General features: G+C 38.6%; 1 pseudogene; it reads right to left on the bottom strand.

The window, feature by feature from the left end:
* Window positions 1–3,752: 3,752 nt before the first annotated feature.
* Window positions 3,753–13,760, bottom strand: LOC111173622 (large ribosomal subunit protein uL30 pseudogene; annotated as a pseudogene).
* Window positions 13,761–13,835: the final 75 nt, after the last annotated feature.

Genomic DNA, 13,835 nt, shown 5'->3' with positions numbered 1-13,835 from the left:
ATCAAAAAAAAAAAAAAAGGGCAAACAAATGAGCAGAGGATCTGAACAGGCATTTCTCCAAGGAAGATATACAAATAGCCAATAAGGACATGAAAAGATGCTCAATATCATTAGTCATCAGGAAAATACACATCAAATGCACAGTGAGTACCCTGCTCATGAAGGAACAGGGTAGACTGTTCCTGTTCACTGGAAGACTTAATACTGTTAATATGTCAATACTACCCAAAATCAATCTACAGATTCCATGCAATTTTCATCAAAATCCCAAAGGTGTTTTGCAGATAGAAAAAAACATCTAAAATTTATATGGTCTCACATACTCAATTTCAAAACTTACTACAAAGCTATAGTAATCAAAACCATATGATACTGAGTCATAAAGACAGAGAAATAGACTGAAGGAATAGAATAGAGAACCCAAAAATAAACTCTCACATATAAGGCCAAGTGGTTTTAGACAAGGGTGCCATGACCATTCAATGGGGAAAATACAATGTTTTCAAACAAGTGATGTTGGGAAAACTGGATAGCAACATGTAAAAAATAAGTTGTACCCTGTATATAAAAGTTAACTCAAAATGGATCCAAGAGCTAAAACTATAAGTCTCAGAAGGGAATACTTCATGACAATGGATTTAACAATGATTTCTTGGACATGACACCAAAGCACAGAAAACAAAAGAAAAGATAGATAAATTCGACTTCATCAAAATTAAAAACTTTTGTGCATCAAAGGATACTATCAATAGTGAAAAGGCAACCATGGAATGGCAGAAGATATTTGGAAATCATATATCTGATAAGGGATTGATATCCAGTATTTATAAAGAGCATCTACAACTTAACAACAAAATCAAACAACCTGATTCAAAAATGGGCACAGTACTTGAATAGACATTTCTCCAAAGATATACAAATGGCCAGTAAACACATGAAAAGATGCCCAACATCACTAATCTTTAGGGAAATACAAACCAAAACCACAATACCACTTCACATCCATTAGAATGCTACTACCGAAAAAAAAAGAAAAAGAAAAAGGGGAAATAACAAGTGCTGATGAGGATGTGGAGAAACTGGAACCCTTGTGTAATTGCTGGTGGGAATGTAAAATGGTACAGCCACTGTAGAAAACAGTATGGTGGTTCCTCAAAAAATCAAACATAAAATTACCACATAATCTAGGAATTCCACTTTTGGGTATACACCCAAAAGAATTTAAAGCAGGGACTCAGAACAGATATTTGTACACCCATGTTCATAGCAGCATTATGGTGGCTACCAGGCACTTGGGGTGGGAGTGGGGTGGGTTGGTGAATATGGGGAGTTAGTGTTGAATGGATAAAGAGTTTCCCTCGAGGAAGATGAAAAAGTTTTGAAGATGCACGGTAGTGGTGGTTGCTCAACACCGTGAATGTACTTAATGCCACTGAACTGCACACTTAAATGTAGTAATTTTATTTATATTTTACTATAATTTAAAAAGCGGGAAAACCACTCTAGAAGAAAGTTATTGTCATTTCCTATTTCACATATAAGAAACAGAGCCTCTGTGAGACTGATTTTAACAGTAAGGACACTCAAATTCCAAGTATCAGAAGCCTCATCTAAAAATATATAAAAGTAAACCCACCCCAAAGAAAACCATCATCAAATACCACTTCCCACCCATTAGGAGAGTTATGATCAAAAAGATAATGTAGAAAAGTCAGAACCCTCATACATAGCTGATGGGAATGTAAAAGGGCAGATGCTTTGAAAAATAGTCTGTTTAATGGCAGTTCCTCAAATGATTAAACCTAGAGTTACCAAAAGACCCAATAGTTCCATTCCTGGGTATATAAGAAGAGAAATGAAAACACAAAAACTTGTACACAAATGCTTATATCAGCATTATTCATAATAGCCCAAAGTGGAAACAACCCAAATGTCCATCAATGGACTAAAGGATAAAACAAAATATTACTCAGCTCTAAAGAGGAATGAAGTGCTGATACATGCTACAGCTCGGATATACCTTGAAAACATTATGCTAAGTGAAAGAAACCAGACACAAAAGTTCACATATATTATGATTCCATTCATATGAAAGTCCAGAATAGAGAAATCGGTACAGATAGAAAGTAGATCAGTGATTGTTTAGGGCTGGGGTTGGGGGAGGGATGTGAAGATAGGGGATGATAGCTAATCGGTATCAAAGGTTTTGAGATGATTGAAAGTGTTCTCAATATTTTCTCAGCTTTACTGAGGAATAATTGACCAATAAAATTGTATCTATTAACAGGGTACCACATGATGATTTGACATAGTATACTGTGTGAAATCAGGTTATTTAATACATCCATCTCCTCACAGTCACTGTTTTTTGTAGAGACAATGCCTAAGGTCTACTCTTCAAAAATCTAGAGTACACACACATTAACTATAGTCACCATGCTGTACACTAGATTCCCAGAGCTTATCCATCTTACAACTGAAGACTTGTACCCTTTGACTGGAATCTTCCCATCTCCTTCACTCCCCAGCCCCTAGTAACCACCATTCTATTCTCTGAGTTTAATTTTTTTTTTAATTCCACAGATAAGTGAGATCATGCGGTATTTATCTTTCTTTGTCTGCCTAATTTCACTTAGCATAATGTCCTCTAGTTTCATACATGCTGTTGCAAATGGCAGGATTTTCTTTTTTCTCATGGCTGAATAATGTTTTTTGTGTATGTGTATTTTCTTTCACATCTTCCTTACATTTAGTTTGCTTTTATATCTTGGCTATTGTGAATAATGCTACAATAAACGTAGGAGTGCAAATATCTCTTTGAGAGTCTGATTTCACTTACTTCAGATATATTCCCAAATGTGGGATTGTTGGATCATACGGCTCTATTTTAAATTTTTTTGAGGAACCTCTATACTGCTTTCCATAATGGCTGTACCAGCTTACATTCCTACCAACAGAGCACAATTTCTCCACAGCCTGGACAACACTTGTTATCTGTTGTCTTTTTAATAAAAGCCATCTTAGCAGGTGTGAGGTGATATCTCATTGTAGTTTTGATTTGCATTTCCCTGGTGATTAGTGATGTTGAGCACTTTTTGTGTACCTGTTGGCCATTTGTATGTCTGCTCTGGAAAAATGTCTATTCTGCCCATTTTAAAATTGAATTATTTGTTTCTTTGCTATTGAGTTGCACAAGTTCTTTATATATTTTGGATATTAACCCATCAGATATATTGTTTACAAATATTTTCTACCATTCTATAGGTTGCTTTTTCATTTTGTTTCCTTTGCTGTACAGACACTGTTTAATGTGATGTAGTCCCAGGTGTCTACTTTTGCTTTGTTACCTGAGGTTTTGGGTGTCATATAAAATAATCATTGCTAAGACCAACATCAAGGAGCTTTTTACCTATGTTTTCCTCTAGGAGTTTTACAGTTTCAGGTCTTACATTCTAAGTCTTTTATCCATTTTGAGTTAACTTTTGTGAATGTTATAAAATAGGGGCCCAGTTTGATTCTCTTGCATGTAGATATCCAGTTATCCAAACACCATTATTGAAGAGACTATCCTTTTTCCATTAAGTATTCTTGGCACTCTTGACAAAATCAGGGTTTATAAAAGGCTCTCAAATCTGTTCCACTGGTCTGTGTCTACTATAGATTTGTAATACAGTACTTTGAAATCAGGAATTGTGATGCCTCCAACTTTGTTCTTCTTTCTCAAGACTGCTTTGGCTATTCAGATTCTTTTATGATTCCAAGCAAATTTTAGGATTGTTTTTTCTATTTCTGTGAAAAGTGCCATTGGAATTTTGATAGGGATTGCACTGAATCTGCAGATTGTCTTTGGTGTATGGACATTTTAACAATATTAATTCTTCCAGTCCATAAACATGGGCTATCCTTCCATTCATTTGTGTCTCCCTCAATTTTTACATCACTGTCTTATAGCTTTCAGCATATATATCTTTCATCTTCTTGGTTAAATTTATTCTTAAATATTGTTTTTAATGCTATTGTAAACAGAATTGTTTTTTAAATTTCTATTTCTGATAATTTGTTAACATATAGAAAAGCAACTGATTTTTGTATATTGATTTTGTATCCTTCAACCTCATTGAATTCATGTATTAGTTCTAACTTTTTTTTTTTTTTGGTGGAGTCTAGGGTTTTCTATATATAGAATCATGTCATTTGTAAACAAACATTTTTACTTCTTCTTTAAGAACTTGGACACCTTTTATTTCTTTTTGTTGCTTAATTACTCTAGCTAGTACTATGTTGAATAGAAGTGGTGAGAGTGGAAATTCCTGTCTTTTTCCTGATGTTACAGAAAAAGCTTTCAGATTTTCACTGTTGAGTATGATGTTAGCTGTAGGCTTGTCATGTATGGTCTTTATTATGTGGAGGTACATTATTTCTATGCCTTATTATTGAGAGTTTTTAATCATGAAAGGACGTTGAATTTTGTCAAATTCTTTTTCTGCACGTATTGAGATGATTCTATGATTTTTACCCTTCATTCTGTTAATGTGATGCATCTCATTGATTGATTAGAGCATGTTGAATGAACCATCCTTGGTTCATATTCATATATCCTTTAGGGATATTGGCCTGTAGTTTTTCTTTCCTTGTAGTGTCCAGCAAGGCTTTGGTATCAGTGTAATGCTGGTCTCATAAAATAAGTTTGAAAGTGTTCCCTGATCTTCAATATTTTGAAAGTTTGAGAAGGGTTGGTATTAATTATTCTTTATATATTTAGTAGAATTCACCAGTAAAGACTGTAGGTCCTGGGCTTTTCTTTGTTGGGAGGTTTTTGATACTGATTCAATCTCCTACTCGTTAGTCTGTTCAGATTTTCTATTACTTCATGATTCCGTCTTGGTAGGTTATATGTGCCAGGGATTTATCCATTTATTCAAGGTTATAAAATTTGTTAACATACAATTGTTCATAGTAATCTCTTATGATGCTTTGTATTTCTGTGGTAGAGTTGGAATATCTTCTTTCATTTCTATTTATTTGAGTCCTCTCTAATTCTTCGTCTAGCTAAATGTGTGTCCATGTTTATGTTTTTTTTGTTTGTTTGTTTTTGTTTTTGTGCACTTCTTTCTCATTGTATTTCAAGTTCTTTCTAAAACAAGGCCCTTGGATACCCCAGGTTCAATATGCCCCTGGGCCTGGTCCACTGCTGTCTTGTATTCATATGTGGGTATTTGTTCGTTCACCAACATGAAGTCCCAGGATAGGTGTGATAAAACAGGACTCCCTCCTCCATGGCACAAGTCCTTTGCTGGTTTCAGAGGTGGACGGCGGTCTTTGCAGAAAACACACAGGAACTTTTTCTTGGAACTGAAGTGGGATGAAAAGTGCCTGCCCTGAACATCACCATCTTTTCCCTGACCCTTTCCCTCCAGTTTCTGAAGATACAGCAGAAAATAATCTTGCTTGAAGATACTGGGTAACAATTCCATAAAACAAAAACACATGCTTCCAATGCACTGTGCTTTCAGATATGCTGGGTTTAGTTCAGCTGCCGGATGAGCTGATTGATGCATTCACCTCAATAGCCAGGTGAGCCCACTTCCTTGAGGAAGCCCACTCTATTCTTGGTAGCGTGACGGGCCACTGAGAGTTGGAAAGGGCACAAGAACCCTGAGATCACCTGAAAATTCTTCCCCAGAAAGGCAATTTCGTGAATGAGGTCTTCCAAGCAAATTACACCAAAGTTCCCCAGGTACTCCTCAATCACTGTGTTGTCTGTCAAAGGGATGATTTTATTCTTGACCTTGGCTTGTCCACGTTTCAAGATGAGTTCCCGAACTGACTTCAAATTTGGAAATCCCCAGGTCACATAAGGTTCCACTATACGAAGCGTTTTTATGGTTTGAGGAGTTACTTGCATAAAGACACCACTGAAAATCTTATTCAGGCGAAGTCTTGCAATGGTCCTCTGCACCAGTAAACTCACCCCATTAATCCTTTCAATGCGTAAAACAAAGGCCAAGGAATGTTTATCTGGCACTTCCAAGCCATGAGGTTTCACTTCTAGTCGTCTGAGTCGCACCTTGTCACGTAGTTGCCGCCAGGAATCATGTAGGAACCATTCTAGTCGCTTAAACTTGATCTCTTTTCCTTTCCTCTGCTCCTTCCTTTGCAGAAGCGCCTGCTTTGCCTGGGTGGCTTTCAGGTCCTGATAAGCCTTCCTCTTTTTCAGGAGATTTTCTGGAACCAAAGGGATCTTTTTTCTTGGCTCTTCCTCCGCCATCTTTCCAACTCTCCATGTTTATGTTTTTAAAAAAATCAGATCTTAGTTTCATTGACCTTTTCTATTGAATTTCTGGTCTCTTATTTCATTTATTTCTGCTCTGATCTTTGTTATTTCCTTCCTTCTACTAACTTTTAGGCTTAGTTTTTTTTTTTTTTCTAGTTCTTTGAGGTGTAAAGTTAGGTTGTTTATTTGAAATCTTTTTTTTCTTAATGTAGACATTTATCACTATACATACGCTTTCCTCTTAGAACTGCTTTTGCTACATCTGTAAGATTTGGTATAGTGTTTTCATTTTTGTTTGTCTCAAGGAATTTTTTTAAATTTCCCTTTTGATTTCTTCTGTGACTCATTGTTTGTTCAGGAGTGTGTTGTTTAGAACACTCCCTAACAAAATAGACTCAAATGGATTAAAGACCTAAATGTAAGGCCAGATATTATAAAACTCTTAGAGAAAAACATAGGCAGGACACTCTTTGACATAAATTGCAGCAATATCTTTTTCAAGCCATCTCCTTGAGTAATGAAAATAAAAACAAAATTAAACAAACGGGACCTAATTAAACTCAAGAGTTTTGCACAGAAAAGGAAACCATAAACAAAACAAAAAGGAGTGTGTTGTTTAATTTCCACACATTTGTGAATTTTCTCTGTTGTCCATTTGTTTTCTATTTCATTGGTTTCTGTTCCCTTTGTTTTCACCCTCCTGTTACTGATTTCTAGTTTCATACCATTTTGGTAGGAAAATGAGATGAGATGGTCAGTATGATTTCAATCTTCTCAAATTTGTTACAGTATGATTTCAATCTTCTCAAATTTGTTAATACTCGTTTTTTGACCTAACAATATAATCTATCCTGGAGAATGTTTCATGTGTGCTTGAGGAAAATGTGTATTCTGCTGCTGTTGGGTGGCATGTTCTATATATATATATATATATATATATATATATACATATATTTATACATATATATATATATATTAGATCCATTTGGTCTAAAGTACAGTTCAAATCCAATGTTTCTTGATTTTCTGTCTGATTTGTCCATTGTTCAAAGTGGGGCATTGAAGGCTCTAACTATTATTGTATTGTTGTCTATTTCTCCCTTCAGAGCTGGGAGCATTTGCTAAAATATTTAGGTGCTCCATTGTTGGGTGCATATATATTTACGATTGTTATACCCTCTTGATGAGTTGACTCCTTTATCATTATATAATGAATTTCTTTTTCTCTTATTACAGTTTCTGATTTAAGCCTATTTTGTCTAATATAAGTATAGCTATCCCTGCTCTCCTTTGGTTTCCATTTGCATGGAATATCTTTTTCCATCCCTTCACTTTAAGCCTATGTGTGTTCTTAAAATGGAAGTGAGTCTCTTGCAGGCAGCATAAAGTTGGGTCTTACTTTTTATCCCTTCAGCCACTTTGTTCCTTTTGATTGGAGAATTTAATCCATTTACATTTAAAGTAATTATTGATAGTAAGGACTTACTAATACCATCTTATTGTTTTCTAGATGCTTTATAGTTCCTGTCTTCCTGGTTCACTGTCTTCCTTTGTGAATTAATAATTTCCAATAGTGGTATGCTTTGATTCTCTTCTATCTTTTGTGTATCTACTGTAGGTTTTTGCTTTGTGCTTACTGTAAAGCTTACATAAAGCATCTTATAGTTATAACAGTCTTTTTAAGCTGGTAACAACTTAAATTTGATTGCATATAAAAACTCTATCCTTTTATTTCCTTCTCCCATTTTACTTTTGATGTCACAGTTCACATCCTTTTATATTCCATATCAATTATATTGTGGGACTTCCCTGGTGGCGCAGTAGTTAAGACTCCTCACTCCCAATGCAGGGGGACCGGGTTCGATCCCTGGTCAGGCAACTAGATCCCACATGCTGCAACTAAGAGTTCACATGTCACAACTAAAAAGCCAGAGAGCCACAACTACGGAGACTGCCTGCTACAACTAAGGAGCCCACCTGCCACAACTAGGGAGCCCACATGCCACAAATGAGCAGCCCACGAGCTGCAACTAAGTGCACATGTGCCACAACTAAGAATGGCATAACCAAATAATTAATTAATTATTGTGGTTATAGTTATTTTAATACTTTTGTCCTTTAACCTTTATAATAAACTTTAGTGATTAACAAACCACCATATACAGTATCAGAATATTTTGAATTTGATTAGGTACATACCTTTACCAGGGTGATTTATATTTTCATATGCTTTCATGTCACTAATGTGCATCCTTTAATTTCAGCTTGAAGAGCTCCTTTCTGCATTTCTTGTGAGGCATGTCTAGTGGTGATGACCTCCCTCAGCTTTTGTCTGTCTGGGAAAGTGTTTATCTCTCCTTCATTTCTGGAGGACAGCTTTGCTAGGTAAAGTATTCTAGGTTGGCAGTTGTTTTCTTTCAACACTTTGAATATATCATTCCACTCTCTCCTGGCCTGCAAGATTTCTGTTGGGAAATTCTCTGATAGCTTTATGGGGGTTCCCTTGTATATGAGGACTTTTTTTTTTCTCTTGCTGCATTAAAAATTCTCTCTTTATCTTTGATTTTTAGACAGCTTTATTTTAATGTCTTAGAGAAGATTCAAAACAAAAAGATTCAACAATCTTTGGGGGGACCTATTCGTGAACCTGAATGTCCAAATCTCTCCCCAGATTTGGGGAGTTCTAAGCCATTATTTTTTAAAGTAAACTTTCTGCCCCCTTTTCCCTTTCTTCTTCTTCTGGGACTCCAATAGTGCCTAGACTGTCTCTTTTGATGTTATCCATAATTCACGCAGGATTTCTTCACTCGTTTTCATTCCCTTTACTTTGTTCTTCCCCGAGTGAATAATTTCAAATGATTTGTCTTCAACTTCCTGTCTTACTGAGATAGAGAACAAATGACATGTCTTCAACTTGCTGTATTACTGAGATTCTTCTGCTTGATCAACTGTGCTGTTTGCTCTCTATTGCATTTTTCATGTCATTCGCTGTAGAATTCAGCTCCAGAATTTGCTTGGCTCTCTTTTATGAGTTCTAGCTCTCTGTTAAACTTCTTGTTTTATTCATGTATTATTTTTCTTATTTCATTGAATTGTCTTCATGTTTTATTGTAGCCTGCTGAGCTTCTTTATATCGACTAATTTGAATTCCTTATCTGGCAAATCACAGATCTCCACTCCTTTGGGATCAGTTACTGAAGAATTATCATGTTCCTTTATTTTTCATGTCCCATGAAGTGTTGAATGGCCATCTTCACATGTGAAGAGGCAGCCATCTCTTCCAGTCTTTAGTGATTGGCTTTGAAGGAGAAATAGCTTCTGTCAGTTCTACCAGGGATTCTGAGGCTCTTCCAGAACTTTTCTATTGATATACCTGTTTCATATTTCTTGATCTCTCCTAGGGGGGAATTCTTAAGATTCTCTGCCTTCTCTTTATCCTACAAAGCTAGGCTGAGTGCTGACAGCCTCCTGTTTGCTTTCCCTTGGGCACTGCTGAATGTTCAAATCTGTGTATTTTCTCCCAATCCTGCAGAGTCAGGATTTCTGCACCTGCTCACCAGGCATCTGCAAAGGTTCACTCTCACCACCTTCTGGGGTGTGCACAGGGATCCAGCCATGGGTTAGGTGTGTGTGTAGGTGAGTTATACAGAACATTGGGGATGACTTGGTTTCACATTTTAAATTACCATTAAATCACCGGTCCCCAACCTCTTTGGCACCAGAGACCAGTTTCATAGAAGACAATTTTTCCACAGACCAGGGCTGGGGGAATGGTCTTCGGATGTTTCAAGAGCACTACATTTATTGTGCACTTTATTTCTGTTATTATTACATTGTAATATATAATGAAATAATTATACAACTCACCATAATGCAGAATCAGTGCAAGCTCTGAGCTTGTTTTTCTGCAACTAGATGGTCCCATCTGGGGGTGATGGGAGACAGTGACACTTGAAGTGTGTTGCTTATGTCCAGTCTGCTCCATAATCTCGTTTCGGTTGCTGTCACTGCAGAAAACCCTGCTTCACAAAGAAAGGATGTTGGAAATGGAAGCAGGCTTTTCAGTGCTTTTGTGGCAGCCTCAGGATATTCCACCTTGACTTTAATCCAGAACGTATGGAGATTTGAAGTCGTCTCAAACATACTTTTAAGGCCACCGTCATTTGTGATCTCAAGCAGCTGATCCTCTTCGAGCACCAGCAAAGTCGATTCACCTGGTTTACTCACATATGGGTCGCGGATCCATTCGTTCCCAGTTCGGGGGTTTTTTGTGGTTGGGAAGTAATGCTCAAACCCTTTTGAAAGCTGAGACAGGTAATCATGCACCAGCTGGGAGAAAGAAGGCCCTGGCTCAGTCTCTTTCAAAATCTCTGCTAATGTTTGAAACGTCAAAAACCCCAATGTTCACTCGTCGCCCCCATAATTCCAGTTTGGCTTTGAATGCCAACTTGAACACAGTTGTCCTTCTCCCCTGAAGTGACAGACTGACTTCTTTGAGCAGGTTGAATACGTCACACAAGTAAGCAAGTTTTGCGACCCATTCCGTGTCACTGAAATATGCTGCCAGTGGTGGCTGTTTTTCTAAAAGAAATCCCTGGAGCGGCTCTCATAACTCAAAAACTCTGGCCAGTGATCTACCCTTAGAAAGCCATCTCACCTCTGTGAATAAGAAAAGGCGTGTGTGCTCTGTGTCCATCTCCTCACAGAGCTGCATGAACAGACGTGAGTTAAGGGTGTGTACTTTAATGTGGTCGATAATTTTAATCACATCCTTCAAAATGTTAAGTTCAGGTGATGGGCTTCCCTGGTGGCGCAGTGGTTGAGAGTCCACCTGCTGATGCAGGGGACATGGGTTCGTGCCCCGGTCCGGGAAGATCCCACATGCCGCGGAGCGGCTGGGCCCGTGAGCCATGGCCGCTGAGCCTGCGCATCTGGAGCCTGTGCTCCGCAACGGGAGAGGCCACAACGGTGAGAGGCCCACGTACCACACAAAAAAAATTAAGTTCAGGTGACATTTTTCGGCTAGCCAGCATTTCTCTAGGTGCGTAGACTCACATTCAGAAGTGACCTCTCTGACCTGAGTAGTGAAACCAGAAAGCTGTCCAGTCATGGCAGCCACTCCGTCTGTGCATATACCGACACAAAATGACCAATTCAGTTTTCCTGATATGTAATCATTCAAAGACTTTAATAGTTCTGCAGCTGTGATGTTGGCTGGCAACAAAAGTGCACATAACATATCCTCATACACATCCTCCTGAAAAATATATTACACAAAGACAAGCATTGTTGCCTTGTTGTCAACATTGATAGACTTGTCAACCTGGATTGCGTACCATGGTGACTCACTAATCCTCTCTAACAATTGTGCCTCAATATCCTCTGCTATTTCATCAATTCTTCTAGTTACAGTGCCAGCCAAAAGAGGAACATGTGCCACCTTTTGAACTGCAGCCTCTCCTAAAAGTTCACGACCAATGTCCTTAGCAGCAGGCAGGATCGACTCTTTACCAATAGTAAAGGGCTTAGCTTTAGCAATGTGGTTAGCCACTAAGTATGATGCTCTCAGTGCAGACACATTTGATGAAGTGGTAGACTTCAATAATTGAACTTCTGTTCTTTGTATTCATTTTTTTTTTTTATCTTTTGAAAAACCCCAAAGACTTGTCTTTTAATGCAGGGTGCTTGGTCTCCATGCGGTGAAGCTGTTTTGAAGGTTTCATGCTTTCATTGGATAGCCGATCGCCACATATTGTACAAAGTAGGCTTGGAGAATGTGAATCACCTGTTGCAATGAACCCGTACTTTAAGTAGGGCTCTTGGCACTTTCTTCTAAATGCAGCTTTCTTTTTGTTGGCAGTCTTAGAGTTTTCTGTTGTCTCATCATTAGGTCTTTCCACCTTTCCAAAGAAGCTCTCCAGCGATGTTTGTTTTTTACTCATGTGGGCTAGGGTTAGCTTGTGGGCTTACCAAAACTGTGACTGAGACAAGTGTGCAGTGCAGGAAAGAGGCACGGATGGAAGTGGTAAATAAAATAATGGGCGGGCCACACGCGGACTAAAATAAGTGTCGGATTCTGACTCAGAGCCCGCCATCAGATGCAGCTGTATGACTGAAGTACCATCAACTCACTTGCCACTATAAAGCCTGCCACCAAAAGCAGCGTAGTTTTCACTTACCACTCACTCATAGGGTTTTGATATGAGTCTGCAAGCAATTGATTTATTATGGTCTCTGTGCAAACCTCTCTGCTAATGATAATCTGTATTTGCAGCCGCTCCCTAGTGCTAGCATCACCACCTCAGCTCCTCCTCAGATCATCAGGCATTAGATTCTCATAAGGAGTGCGCAACCTAGATCCCTCGCGTGCACAGTTCACAGTAGGGTTTGCGCTCCTATGAGAATCTAATGCCACCGTTGATCTGACAGGAGGTGGAGCTCAGGCAATAATGCAAGCAATGGGGAGTGGCTGTAAATACAGATGGAGCTTCACTTGCCCGCCGCTCACCTCCTGCTGTGCGGCCTGCTTCCTAACAGGCCACAGACTGGTACTGGTCTGTGGCCCCAGGGTTGGGGACCCCTATGTTAAATGATTAAAAGTCATATGAGAATAGTGATTACTGAAACTGACATTTATTTTTAAAATAATGGGGGGAGGGTGGATACATAGAGGACCTTTTTAACACATCCTGTGTGAGATAAGCTTTCCACCCCACTCCCACCTCATGTGCCTCGTTTTAAGGACACTCACGTGTCCTGTCTCTGCTGAACGATTTACAATCCCTGGAGGCTCTCTGAAGCTTGGGGTGTTTGTAGCATCACATGAGATAAAGAGAAAACACACTATAAACCACATGGTAGTGATCATTTTTTTTCTTTTTTTTTGGCCACACCACATGGCATGCAGGATCTTAGTTCCCTGACCAGGGATCAAACCCTTGCCCCTTGCAGTGGAAGTGTACAGTCTTAACCACTGGACTTCCAGTGATGTCCCCATGGTGATTAAAAAAAAAAAAAAAAACTTGGAATAAGGTTAGTAGAGAGACCACTAAATCCTGGGCTGTGCTTTGAGAATGGCTCACCTCATCTGCCTCTTCTCCTGATTATACTTTTGCTGAATATGTGGGCAATGAACTCACCGAGGTTTTAGTGAGCATGTAAGTTCCTCTTATGATTTTGCAGTTCTGTTGGTACTGAAGATTGAACCTGAAGGGCCAGGGCCAGTTTGGTGTCTGGCACTGGCATGATAAAGCATCAGGGAGAACTCAGAGGCAGAGCAGAAGTTGGAAATGCCTCTCACCAACTCTCTCATTTAGAAATGGGTTTGTCTGAGGCCACACATGAGTCAGAGGCAGAGCTGGGACGATAACTCAGGTCTTCTGATCCTGACAGCGTCCCCTCCCTTACACCATGCTGTTCATTTTAGCTCTATCATCAATATTTAAAAACAAATTCATTTGAAACAATGTTTTGCTCCCAATGCAAAGTCACCAAACCGAGAAAACCCTCAAACCAGAATTACAACATGAATAGGGTAATTTCAAATCAGCAACTCCACACA

Source organism: Delphinapterus leucas, chromosome 21, assembly GCF_059928025.1.
Source record: "Delphinapterus leucas isolate spDelLeu-1000000601 "Yukka" chromosome 21, BTC_Dleu_Yukka2, whole genome shotgun sequence".
Lineage (NCBI taxonomy): Eukaryota > Metazoa > Chordata > Mammalia > Artiodactyla > Monodontidae > Delphinapterus > Delphinapterus leucas.
This window is presented reverse-complemented; position numbering and strand designations above follow the sequence as displayed.